General features: G+C 43.8%; 1 protein-coding gene across 1 annotated transcript in view; it reads left to right on the forward strand.

The window, feature by feature from the left end:
- Positions 1 to 14,563, forward strand: part of csmd1 (CUB and Sushi multiple domains 1) — a 501,649-nt gene that overhangs the window by 147,750 nt on the left and 339,336 nt on the right. The window lies entirely within an intron of this gene.

The raw sequence follows: 14,563 nt of genomic DNA on the forward strand, positions 1-14,563 counted from the left end.
GAGAGAAAGATTTAATAGGAACCTGAAGGTGACAGAGAGAACGATTTAATAGGAACCTGAAGGGTAACTTTTCCACACAAAGTGTAGTGGTGTATGGAACGAGCTGCCGGAGGAGGTTGTTAAATGAGGTACTATCGCAACATTTAAGAGACATTTGGACAAGTACATGGATAGGACAGTTTAGATGGATATGGGCCAAATGCAGACAGGTGGGACAAGTGTAGGCGGGACATGTTGGGCGGTGTGGGCAAGTTGTGCCGAAGGGCCTGTTTCCACGCTGTGTGACTATGACTCTCTACTTCTCAGCATTGTAGCACAATAGTTCCTGTGACAAAGTCCAATGTCCACAATGAAGTAGAGAATCCCAGCTTATAGAAAGACCATTCAAAAGCCTGATGTGGATAGTCAGAATTTTCAGCTCACACCTGGTAAGGTAGGCCAAGTCCAAGGTATTCCAGACTCAGATATAGATGATGCCAATCATAGATCTATTGTAACAAACATTGGTTTGTGGACAGAATTATCACATGAGGACGTATCCTATTGGGTAGAAAGGGGCCCCTCTCAAGTTCAGCATCGTTGTGGGCCATTTTCAATTTCCAAGCGAGTGTATAAAAAGCAGTCTAGGTTTTGCACAAAGGCTCTTTTTTATTCAACAAAAGTCAATGGAGAAACATATAGCGGAGAGTGGCTTGTGTATTCTCCCTCAAAAGGCCGGATATATTGCTTTGTTTGTAAAACACTCTTCCATCTTCCTCTTGTAGTGGGGGTGGGGGATTGGGAGGGACCTCACAAGTGGAATAGCCTAGGGCCTCTCTTCATCTAAATCCAGCACTGAGTCTGGTTGTGTGCACTTTCAAGCTTCTACGTCATTTGCCCAACAGGAGCGGGGAGAAGAAGGAATGGCCGGGGTGAGAAAGGTCTTTGATGATGTTGGTTATTTCCCCGAGACAGCGTGAAGTGGAGATGGAGTCAATGGTGGTGAATAGAGCTTGCATGATCGACTGTCTAATTATTTGAAAGTGCCCGCAACCATGTATCAGGGAAGTTTCCCTGGTATACAAGAAGCTGAGGAATATTGGAAAAAGTAGGCCACAACCCCTCATTTCTGTTCCGCTATTCAACCCTTCCACCATACAGCTTATTTTTACCTTGGGGCCCACTATTTTTGCGCAAACTATATATTCCTTGGTTCAGTGACCATCTTGGGAGACAAGTCAGTTTGAGAGAATTCCAAAAAAATCAATCAATTGTTGTCTTCCATGTACTGTGAGCGTCTTGGGTGGAAAGCTCAAAATATAAATTTATTTTGCCTTCTGGATGAAGAAAGTTCTTAAATCAGTTCTGCATGACCAGCTCCTTATTTTCATAGGCTCTGTCCCCCAGTTTCAGATACCTAGTTTCGAATGAGGGGCAGCACGGCAGCACAGCGGTAGAGTTGCTGCCTCACAGCGCCAGAGACCCAGATTTGATCCCGACGACGGGTGCTGTCTGTATGGAGTTTGTATGTTCTTCCTATCACAGGGTGGTTTTCTCCGGGTTCTCCAGTTTCCTCCCACCTCCCACATTCCAAAGATGTACAGGTTTGCAGGTTAATTGGCTACAGTAAAATTGTTAAAATTGTCCCTAGTGTGTAGGATAGTCCTAGTGTAAGTGGTGATTGCTGGTCGGCATGGACTTTGTGGACCAATAGGCCTGTTTCCACCCTGTATCTCTAAAGGATAAAGTCAAAAGTTGAGGACTGCTTATGTATTCCTACTCTGACTTCTGCCTGTTGCTACTCCTTGGTTGTATCAATTTAATATCACCCAGGTGCACTAATTCCGCATTACAATTTCAGATGTTGAGCTTTGTTTGAAAGTGTTTTTTAAAGGCCAAATGTGCCACATCCAGCAGTTTTATTTTATTGATTCAGTTAGATGCACCATTAAAAATATTCCAGCAGATTTGAGGAACATAATTTTCCATTCCAAATACATGTTGATGTGAACGTACAAAGTCCTGGAGTAACTCGGTGGGTCAGGCAGCATCTCTAGAGAACATGGATAGGTGAAGGAGATAGACACAAAAATATGGAGTAACTCAGTGGGTCAGATAGCATCTCTGGGGGAAAGGAATAGGTGCTATCTGTCCCATTGAGTTACTCCAGTTTTTTGTGTCTATCTTCGGTTTAAACCAGCATCTGCAGTTCCTTCCTACACATGGATAACTGTTGAGTCTAAAGAAGGGTCCCAACCTGAAACGTCACCTATCCATGTTCTCCAGAGATGCTGCTTGACCCACAGAGTTACTCCAGGACTTTGTGTACTTTTGTGTAAACCAGTGTGTGCAGTTCCTTTTTTTCTGCATGCTGACACTGTCTAGTCTTGTTATTATACTCCAAGTATTATTCTATCACTTCAACAATAATGATTCTCGAGTTACAATTACTGCTGCTGTCTGGCTAACCAGTCTGCATTATACTTGCTTCTTTGCTTACTTTTTTTATATTGTAGCATTGCATTTGTTACTTTCTCATCCGTGAGGAATCTTTCTAGGATTGATGGACATTTAGAAGATGACAGCTAACACTTCCATTGAATCCATAGTCATCTTTTTTGAGATCATGGGATTCAAGTCATTTCCTGGAGATTTCAAGCCAGTATGCTTACATGCTTCAATGCTAGTTATTTTCAGCTCATTCGGACTAGAACTTGTGACTATTTTCACGAGTTTATTGTTTGTCTTTTCTGGAACCAAATACAAAATATTTGTTTAGTTTCCCTGCCATTTTCTTATTTCCCAGTAATCTCTTAAAATATTGCTGGCCTTTCTCTTCGTACATATCGTTAGAAATTTGTGTGGTATCTTTTTACATTTCTCACGAGAATGGTCGGGTGTGCTTCTATATCGTTTTAGTATTGATCTCTTACTGAATTAGGATGCTTTCCCATTCTTTCATCTACCTGTGTCTTTGGCAATTTTATAGGCTGGGTGAGTGGGCAAATGTTTGGCAGATGCAGTATAATGTGGATAAATGTGAGGTTATCCATTTTGGTGGCAAAACAGGAAAGCAGACTATTATCTAAATGGTGGCCGACTAGGAAAAGGGGAGATGCAGCGAGACCTGGGTGTCATGGTACACCAGTCATTGAAAGTAGGCATGCAGGTGCAGCAGGCAGTGAAGAAAGCGAATGGTATGTTAGCTTTCATAGCAAAAGGATTTGAGTATAGGAGCAGGGAGGTTCTACTGCAGTTGTACAGGGTCTTGGTGAGACCACACCTGGAGTATTGCGTACAGTTTTGGTCTCCAAATCTGAGGAAGGACATTATTGCCATAGAGGGAGTGCAGAGAAGGTTCACCAGACTGATTCCTGGAATGTCAGGACTGTCTTATGAAGAAAGACTGGATAGACTTGGTTTATACTCTCTAGAATTTAGGAGATTGAGAGGGGATCTTATAGAAACTTACAAAATTCTTAAGGGGTTGGACAGGTTAGATGCAGGAAGATTGTTCCCGATGTTGGGGAAGTCCAGGACAAGGGGTCACAGCTTAAGGATAAGGGGGAAATCCTTTAAAACCGAGATGAGAAGAACTTTTTTCACACAGAGAGTGGTGAATCTCTGGAACTCTCTGCCACAGAGGGTAGTCGAGGCCAGTTCATTGGCTATATTTAAGAGGGAGTTAGATGTGGCCCTTGTGGCTAAGGGGATCAGAGGGTATGGAGAGAAGGCAGGTACGGGATACTGAGTTGGATACCGAGCCATGATCATATTGAATGGCGGTGCAGGCTCGAAGGGCCGAATGGCCTACTCCTGCACCTAATCTCTATGTTTCTATAAGCCTTTTCATCGTCAGAGGTTTGTTTAGTACAAAAAGTGGGCTTTCAGATCACTGTGCCCATACTGACCTTTTTTTGCCCATCCACACTAATCCCATTTGCCCTGATTAGAACCTTCTCCTTCTATGGCCCTATCTGTTTAAGTGTCTGTCTAAATGCCTTTTTAACTGCGGTGATTGTATCCCATTCCACCACCTCTGACAGTGCTTTCCAGATACTAATCACTCTGTCTTACTCCTCTTCTTTCAAATTAACACTCTCCTTAACTTCTCTTGTTCACGACAGATGATTCACTTATCCTGTTGGGGGTTTGTATATCAAAGGAATGGACATCTAATTATTCAAAAGAACACCATTATATGTCTGAAGAAGGGTCCTGACTCGAAACATCACCTATCCATTTTCTCCAAAGATGCTGCCCGACCCACTGAGTCACTCCAGCATTTTGTGTCTTTCTTTGATGTAAACCAGCAACTGCAGTTCCTTTTCATGAGAAAATCAAAACATGTTATCGGTACGAGTGGAGCTGAGTACGAGCAAGGAATGGAAGACATTGGCAGGAAAATGTAGGCTGAAGGAACTGCAGATGTTGTCTTGCAAAAAGAATAGGCATAGAGTGCTGGAGTAACTCAGCAGGTCAGGCAGCATCTTTGGCAAAAATGGATTGGTGACGTTTTGGGTCGGGAGCCCTCTGCAGACTTTGATTCTCTAAGCTAAGATACATCTTCTGTACTGCCTTTATCAGGGCAACAGTTGTCATTCTTCTGTTCTCTCAGTGGAAAAAAAAATAAAGTCCCACACGTCTCCTTTAAACTTAGCCATTCTCACCTTAAAGCTACGCTCTGTAGTTTAATTGTTTTCTATCCTGCGAGAAAGGTTCTGGATGAGTACCCTATCTCTGCCTGCCAGAACTTTTGTATATACTTCTATCGGTCTCCTCACAACCTCTGGTGTTCCAGAGAAAACAATCCATTTCTGAAAGCAATCCACGTTTGTGCAGGCGAATGGTAGGATTTGGGAGAAGTTGATGGGAATATGGGGTGAATATTAAAAATAAAATATATATATATATATATATATATATATATTTTTTTAATGGGATGAGTGTAGAAATAATATAAATTTGTGCTTGATGGTCAATGTGCTCTTGGCAGCCAAAGGATCTGTCTGTTTTTATCAGGCTGCATATTAAAGCATTGCTACTCTAACTCATTACATTTCTGCATCAGAGATTGAACAAACCGTAGCAGATTTTCTTTTAAAATAATAACAAGGAACTTTATATAGGGTGGTGGGTATATGGAATGAGCTGCCAGAGGAGGTAATTAAGACAGGTACTGTCATAATTTTAAAAAGATAAAAGACAGGTTAATGCAATAAAAAGGAACTGCAGATGCTAGTTTATACCAAAGATAGAGACAAAATCCTTGCCAAGAGCAGTGGGGGAATCCACACAGTAAATGGCAAGACCGCTGGAGCCAGCTATTCCTGCCCTTTGATTTGAAGGACGAACTTGGAATTATGTTGGTCCTTCCAAAGTCTCAGGAAGCCCTTTGCAGCCTGTGGCGATTTTTGGGCCTGCGGGGAATTTTCAGGCCCAAAAACCTACACGCTCACACATAAGCTCGCAAGCACACTCGCAAGCACACATGAAAGCCCACACAAAAGCACACACACACACACACACACACACACACACACTAAAGCACAGTGTATGGTAAGTCCTTTAAAAGGGGGGAAGAAGGAGTGGAAACAACTGAAGCCAGAGATACACGGCTGGGAAGCTCGGTGGACATTTAACATTACCAGTCACCTACGGCACGAGAATTCTCGCTACTCTCCATGGCGGCTTCATTCTGGTCGCCGCGACCAGAATGAGGCCACAACTAGTTCCCAGAATGCGGGAACTCCTTACGACCATGAAGGCGACTCCCCGGCAACCACCCGCATACATGTGGCGACCATGTGGCGACTGCATAGTCTCACTGCACTCACCTAAAAAGTCGCCTAAGTGGGACGGGTGCATTAAAGTACCTTTGAAGCGTGGTCAATGTTGTAATGTTTGTGTGAGATCTTCCTCTATACTCAAGTGCAATGGAAGAAAATCCAACTGTTTTGTTTTAGATGTTTTTAAATGACTTATAAATGGAAATATGTTTTAACATGCTTGGTAGGTCTCAGCTGCAGAAGATAAGTTATTGCATTATCCATCCATGTCTGTTTACTGGAGACAGCAAGATACCCTGTAAATATTAGCCAGCCAGGAAATTTATGCAACACAACCTTGAAATCACAATTTCTAATCAGCAATTGGAATGCTTCCTGGAAATGTTGTCTGTGACTCTTTTGACTTTGGAGATACAGCGTGGAAACAGTCCCTTTTAGTTTCTCTAACACAAAACCAAAAAGGAGAGCATCTGGGAGAACCTAACAGGTCATTCAGGCAGTGTCTGCGGAGGGGAATGGAGGAAAGGGTTTCAGATTGGGAAACCGGTCTTTCATCCAGACCGGTTGCTGGCCGGTGTTGTTTTAGAGGGCTGGTTGGCATGTTTCTGCACTCTATCTCTAAGCCTGGACTGTCATGTTATTTTCTACCTGATAGTCCAGGATTAGAGTGACCTGGAGGGAGGCCTTACAACGCCCGGCGCGGCTGTAAATTGCCGCGGACTTGCTAGCGCCCGCCGGGGGCTCCAACACCAAGACCCGGGGCAGGGCCCTACATCGCCCGGCGTGGCTTTGAGTGGCCGCGGACTTGCTAGCGCCCGCCGGGGGCTTTGACCTCGACTTCGGGAGAGGAATGGAGAGCAGGGGAGAGACAAGTCTTTGCCTTCCATCACAGTGAGGAGGAGACTCACTGTGATGGATGTTTATGTGAATTGAATTGTGTTGGTGTGTGTCTTGGTTCTTTATTTGTATGGCTGCAGAAACCAAATTTCGTTTGAACCTCATGTGAGGTTCAAATGACAAATAAAAGGTATTGTATTGTATTGTCCAGGATTACAGATACAGCGTGGAAACAAGCCCATCGGCCCTCTGAAACAGCACCGGCCAGCAATCGCCCCTGTACATGATTTCTGTCCTACACACCAGGGGCAATTTACAGAAGCCAATTTGCCTACAAACCTATACGTGCTTGGAGTGTGGGAGCACCTGGAGAAAACTCACACGGTCACAGGGAGAACGGACAAACTCCATACAGGCAGCACCCATAATCAGGATCAAACTTGGGTCTCTGGTGCTGTGAGGTAGCAATTCTACCGCTGCACCACTGTGCCACAATGCAATGCATAATGACACACCCTTTCATACTAGCTTTATATTATCCCATTTTTGAATCCACTCCTGACACACTCGGGACAATTTACAGAGGGCTAATTAATCTACAAATCCGCACATCTTTGGGATGTGGAACGAGATCGGTGGAAACCCATGCGGGCACAGGGAGAAACCTGCGAACAACAAAGGTCAAGATCAAACCTGGGTCTCTTGTACTGTTGGCTACCGGAGAAAGCAAGATTTTGAAACAAAAAACTGCTTGATGGATAACTTTCCTATGTGGCGATTACTACCACACAGTTTCCTGTCCAAAATGAGAAATTTAGGTTCATGAAACACATAATCAAAGAGCCAATGGAATGTGTTTTTTTTTGCAGATGTGCTACTGTGTTACATTTTGGACAAAGTAATTATTAATTTCCCACAAGATCAATACTTCTCACATTTGAAGAACAATAATTCATTTTGTGCACGTTCGTTCGTCTGTTATGCTCTAAGATCTGTCTTTTGTTCTGCACGAAAACTGGCAATCCAGGCAGATGCAAAACATGAAGGTGAATAGCTGAGCAAATGTTAGTTACAAAAGAAGTCTTCATTTCCCACACTGCAGCTCTGCCACACTTGCAAGTTAAATGTGCTTTCATAATCCGGGATTGGACATTTATGAAAGATATGTAAAAGGTAGGATTATTGCCCAGCCAGAGGCAGAGCGATAACTACCTGCAAAATGCAACAGGGATCTAGAGATGTAATCCTCCAACAGGTAGTGTTCTGCTCTTCATAATTTACAGCTTTAGGTTGTAGAAAAATATGGAAGATCACCAAGGACAGCCTGAAAGTGATTCTTTAGATCAGCATTCAGAAGTTGTTTGTAGATTTAACTCCAGTCGTATTTGCTCTGAAATACAAAATGTAGAGTTCACAAGGCAATGCTATGGAATAAATCTCATAGTTGTAAAGAGATAGATGCTTTGAATGAGTGGAAAATGACTTCTTAATGGATGAGCATACAAAGCACGTTGTTTCCTTAGTGTGTAGGATAGTGTTAGTGTATGGGTGATCATTGGTTGCGTGGACACGGTGGGCCGAAGGGCTTGTTTCCGCACTGGGTCTCTAAACTAAACTCATCTGCCTTTATGATCGTGAATAACAATGTAGGCAGTGGAGACCCAATGGCCCAATCATGGGTCTTTCTCTCAGATTCTTGATATTGTAAACAACTTTAGTTATAGAAAAAATACTTCAAGAATTCTCAATTGTTGGATGCATTATTAAGTTGGCCTCCCATAATAAATTTTGAGTTGACTGGAGGTAATGCTTAAGTTGTAAATCGACATAATTTGCGATATTCAATCGGAGAACAGGTGCATAATGAATGCCTCCACAACTGGAAGAGTGGATTTAATGCTTGTTTTCATCAGGGCTGCAATTTGACATTGTAGGATGGTGAGGTGCAGTTTCTGATGTATGCATCGGAACAAAATGTGTTGGGGAAGGGTGAGTGATGAGGAATTAAAGTGACAAATGGCAGGGAGTTAATAGTTTTGCTTGCAGGCAGAGTGCAGGTGCTCATTGAAACGGTGGCATAATCTATACTGGTTCCTCCAATGTTGAGATGCAGCTTTCCGAACAACATATACTGCAAACATTTATTGGAAATGCTGTTAATAATTTAACCTTGTGTGAGAGGAATTTCTGAGCATTCAATGGCTGGCAAAACAAGTGTAAGTTTTTTTTTTAAAAAGGAAAGATACAAAAGCTAGCACGGTGGCGCAGTGGTAGATTTGCTCTTATCTCGCCAGAGACCCGGTTTTGATCCTGACTACAGATGCTGTCTATATTTTTAAACATTTTAGATGTTATACATTCCCCATGTGACCACGTGGGTTTTCTCCAGGTGCTCTGGTTTCCTTCTGCATTCCAAAGACGTACAGATTTGTAGGTTAATTGGCTTTCGTAAAATTGTCCCTGGTTTGTAGGATAGTGCTAGTGTACTGGGGGATTACTGGTCAGTGCGGACTCGGTAAGTCAAAAGTGAATGCGTAAAGGTTAGGTGAAATGTAGAAATTTGCAACAGAGTTAATTCCACCAGCACGTAATGGAGTCTGCAGGAACCACATAACGAACTGTTACTAAAGAGAAGATAAGAAATCTGAGAAAAATTGAAACAGATTTTTCAACCAAAAGCCCAAAGTATTCTTTTGGAATCTTATGGATTTCCCCAACAACACATTTCACCTTGTTACCGCATTTTACCACGGACGGCACAGAGGCACAGCTTGCATGTTTAAGTCAGCACGACCTGGTGCTTTTTATTGCAGACGAATAGTATAGAGAATAGAATGCCTTTTATTGTCATTGAAACAGCTTGGTTTGAACAAAATTGCATTTTCGACAGTCTTACAATACAAAAAAGCCCAAGACACACACTTAACACAATTTACACAAACATCCATCGTAGTGAATCTCCAGCACCTCCTCACTGTGATGGAAGGCAAAAGTCTTAACTCTTCCCTTAGTTCTTCTCCCGCGGTCCAGCAGTCCAACTGCAGTGTCGAGGCGACTGGGGCTCCCGATGTTAAAGCCCCCGGCGGTCGATGGTAAGTCCCGCGACCGTTTAAGCCGCGCCGGGCGATGTTAGGCCCCGCTCCGAGTCATTTAAACCCCGCGATTCTGACGGGAGCAGTTGCCGTTGCGGGAGCTCCGAAAAGCGGTCTCCCACTAGGGACCTACGAGCTCCCGATGTTCCTGTCCACCAGGCCTGTGGCTGGAGCCTCCGAGGCTCCGAAGTCGGGACGCAGCCGCGCGCCACCACAGCTTTTCCCGCTCCGAAGACGGCCATTTCCACGACGTCAGGCCTGCAGGCTCCGCGTCTGGAGCCCTCAGGTTGGTCCCGGCTGGAGGCCGCCGCCGGCTCCACGATGTTAGGCCCAACGACATCGGAGACCTGACAGGGAAAAAGTCGGGTCCCCGTACAGGGAAGAGATTAACGGTTTCCTCCACCCCCAACATATACACAGCTAAAGAAAAATAATAATAAAATAAAAATAATAAAAACTAGAGTCAAGACATACATTTAACAAGACAAAAACTAAAAAAAAGACAGACGGACTGTAGTCGAGCCGCTGCCAATAGGCGCCGCCACACCACACCAATAGGTAGAAAGGTGCTGGTAAATCCATTAAAGATTAAGCTACATTTATTAAAAATGATTCCTTTATTTTCACCCCGCCTCTTCTGTTTACATATGGTAACCAATCAACTTTGTACGTCTGATTTCCATGCTGTATCTCTAAAGTCTAAAGTCTCGTGACCCATCCGGTTTGAGGAAATTGAACTCATAATAGAGATATGTGTAGGAAGAAACTGCAGATGTTGGTTTAAACTGAAGATAAATGCAAAAAGCTGGAGTAACTCAGTGGGACAGGCAGCATCTCTAAGAGAAGGAATGGGTGACGTTTTGGGTCGAGACCCTTCTTCAGAGTTCTTCTGAACTTTCTCCAGAGATGCTGCCTGTCCCACTGAGTTACTCCAGCATTTTGTGTCTATTCTCATAATAGAGATGTTCTTCTGATTTTATGAACAACGGTTCATAAAAGCAGAAGAACTTATTTAATCTTTAAGAACTGATTAGAGCTACCATAATTTTATGCTCCAAGACATCTACATTGTAAACTGAGAAGGAAGCAAAATTCTGAACTCGGGATTCCAACTAGGATTTCAATGCATCAATTTACATATATCTGCGCATCCATCTATTTAATGAACGGCATTTATAATATGCTGTCCCTGTTCCTTCAAGGATTTCACCCAAATAAGCTTTTGTACTGCACAGTCGCTCTTGTTTAATAGGAAACCAGGGAGATAAACGCAAAGTGCTGGAGTAACACAACAGGTCAGGCAGCATCTCTGGAGAAAAGGAACAGGTGATGTTTCTGGTCAACGCCTTCCTTCAGACTGAGAGACAGGGGAGAGGGAAACTAGAGGTATGAAAAGATACAAAGAACAAATGATAAAAGGTATGCAAAAGGACAAATGAAAGCCAGCAATGACGATCAAGGAAAGGAGGAGCCCACAATGGTCCATTGTTAGCTGTGGGGAAGGTGATACCAACAGTGAAACTCTGTTGGACGACAGTGAAACTGGTACGATGAGTAAGATGGGGAGGGACGGAGAGAGAGGGGAAGCAAGACTTGCTTGACGTTAGAGTAATCAATATTCATAAGGCTGGGTTGTTTGCTGCCCAAGTGGAATACAAGGTGCTGTTCCTCCAATTTGTGTGTGGCCTCACTCTGACAATGGAGGAGGCCCAGGACAGAAAGGTCAGTGTGGGGAGGGGAGTTAAAGTGAATAGTTAAAGTTGAAGGAATAGGTGGTGTTTCAAGCCAGTTGGAACACAGGAAGCTGCAACCTGTGGACAGAGACACAGCCACCACTAAATCCCGTCCAAAGAATGCCTCTCAGGCTGTGCCTCGTTCCCTACGGACAGCAACCTATCAAGATTTTTATGCACGCATTTCTCTCCCTATGATCCTCCGACCTGGAGCCAGAGTTTTAACATAAAACTTAGCATTCTGTGCGTTCACAGTGAAATTTATTTTCGCATAATGTATGATTTATGCATGTCAAGATTTATAATTATTCACATCTGCTGCAATTCATTTGGCAAGATTAATTTCTGAATTACTGTTGATGCCTGGAAGTTGTGCAAGATATACATATTGCTACTGTTTCCCAGTTCATGGTGTTTTGGAAAATCTGCCTCATTTGGCTCATGGCTACAGCACAGGTGGTCCAGCATGTGTTATGATAAAGATGAAGGGACTAACATCTAATATCAAAGAGATTAGATGAAGAGATCTAATATTAAGTGGGGTGGTGACTTTAGAGACACTGTGTGAAAACAGGCACTTCGAGTCCGTACTGACCAGCAATCACCCCGTACACGAGCCCTCTCTGACACACTAGGGACAATTTACAATTTTACCGAAGCCAAACCTGCACATCCAGTTACCTCTGGTTTCCCTCACCCCTGACTCTCAGGGGTCTGCACACCTTGGGTATGCAAAACAAAGAATATCACTGTGACTTGTCACATGTGACAATATAGTATAAATCATCGTCTTTGGAGTGTGCTAGGAAACCGGAGCACCCGGAGAAAACACATGCAGTCACAGGGAAAACGTAGAAACTCCATACTGACAGCATCCGAGGTAGGGATCGAACCCGGGTCTCTGGCGCTGTGAGGCAGCAACTCTACCTCATGTTGCAAACTGCTGTGAATTATGTTTGATTTTTACCAATGGCATATTCAGCAGCAAAGTCAAGCAGAGAAAGGTGGTGGTGCAGCAAGTAAAGCTGCTGCCTCACATAACCAGAGCCCTGGGTTGAATGCTGACATTGGGTACTGTCTGTGTGGAGTTTGCACGTTCTCTCTGTGACCACGTGGGTTTTCTCCGGGTTCTCTCCCACACTCCAAAGACGTGTGGGTTTGCAATTCATCTGGCCTCTATAAAATTGCCCCTAGTATGTAGGGAGTGTCATAGAGTCTTACAGCATGGAAACAGGCATTTTGGCCCCACTATCCCACACCAGCCAACATGTCTTTTCTACACTAGTCCCACCTGAATGCATTTGGCCTACAGGTATATCCCTCTAATCCTGTCTTATCCATGTTCCTGGTAAATGTTTCTTAAGCATTGTGATAGTACCTGCCTCGAGTACTTCCTCTGGCATCTAGTTCCATGCACCCACCACCTTTTGTGTGAAAAAGTTACCACTCATGTTCCTATTAAATCTTTCCCCCCACACCTTAAACCAATGTTCTCTGGTTTTCGATTCCCCTACTCTGGGCAAGAGACTCTGTGCGTCTACCCAATCTGTTCCTCTCATGATTTTGTACATCACTATATGTTCACCCCTCATTCCTCCTGCACTCCAAGGTATAGATTCCCAGCCTGCTCAACCTTGCCCGATATCTCAGGTCCTCTGGTCCTGGCAACAACTTCGTAAATCGTCTCTGCACCATTTCCATCTTTACTATAACATGGTACCTAAAACTGAACACAATACATAGAAACATAGAAAATAGGTGCAGGAGTAGGCCATTCGGTCCTTCAAGCCAGCGCCACCATCCAATAGGATCATGGCTGATCATTCAAAATCAGTACCCCGTTCTGGCTTTTTCCCCATATTCTTTGATTCCCTTAACCCTAAGCGCTAAATCTAACTCTCTCTTAAAAACATCCAGCGAATTGGCTTCCACTGCCTTCTGTGGCAGAGAATTCCACAGACTCACAACTCTCTGGGTGAAAAAGGTTTTCCTCATCTCAGTCCTAAATGGCCTACCCCTTATTCTTAAACTGTGACCCCTGGTTCTGGACTCCCCAACATCGGGAATATTTTTCCTGCATCTACCCTGTCCAAACCTCTAAGAATTTTATGTTTCTATAAGATCCCCTCTCATCTTTCTAAATTCCAGCAAATACATGCCCAGTCGTCCCAACCTTTCATCATATATCAGTCCCGCTGTCGCGGGAATTAACCTGGTGAACCTATGCTGCACTCCCTCAATAGTAATAATGTCCTTCCTCAAATTATGAGACCAAAATGGCACACAATACTCCAGGTGCGGTCTCACCAGGACCCTGTACAACTGCAGTAGGACCTCCTTGCTCCCAAAACTCAAATCCTCTCGCAATGAAGGCCAACATGCCATTGGCTTTCTTCACTGCCTGCTGTACCTGCATGCTTACTTTCAGTGACTGATGTACAAGCACACCCAGGTCTCGTTACACCTCCACTTCTCCTAATCTGACACCATTCAGATAATAATCTGCCTTCCAGTTCTTGCCACCAAAGTGGATAATCTCACATTTATCCACATTATACTGCATCTGCCATGCATCTGCCCACTCACCCAACCTATCCAAGTCACCCTGCAGCCTCATGGCATCCTCCTCGCACTGCTACCGAGTTTTGTGTCATCTGCAAACTTAGAGACGTTACATTTAATTCCCTCATCTACATCGTTAATATATATTGTAAATAACTGGGGTCCCAGCACCGAGCCTTGCGGCACCCCACTAGTCACTGCCTGCCATTCTGAAAAGGACCCATTAATTCCTACTCTTTGCTTCCTGTCTGCCAACCAGTTCTCTATCCATGCCAGCACCATACCCCCAATACCATGTGCTCTAATTGTGCACACTAATCTCTTGTGTGGGACCTTGTCAAAGACTATTTGAAAATCCAGATACACCAAATCCCCTGGCTCTCCCATATCCATTCTACTTGTTACATCCTCAAAAAATTCCAAAAGATTAGTCAAGCATGTTTTCCCCTTCATAAAGCCATGCTGACTTTGACCGATCCTGTCACTGCTTTCCAAATGCGGTTATAACATCTTTAATAATCGACTCAAGCATCTTCCCCACTAACGGTGTAAGGCCAACTGGTCTATAATT

The sequence above is a fragment of the Amblyraja radiata genome, chromosome 5 (genome assembly GCF_010909765.2).
Source record: "Amblyraja radiata isolate CabotCenter1 chromosome 5, sAmbRad1.1.pri, whole genome shotgun sequence".
In the NCBI taxonomy this organism is placed as follows: Eukaryota; Metazoa; Chordata; class Chondrichthyes; order Rajiformes; family Rajidae; genus Amblyraja; species Amblyraja radiata.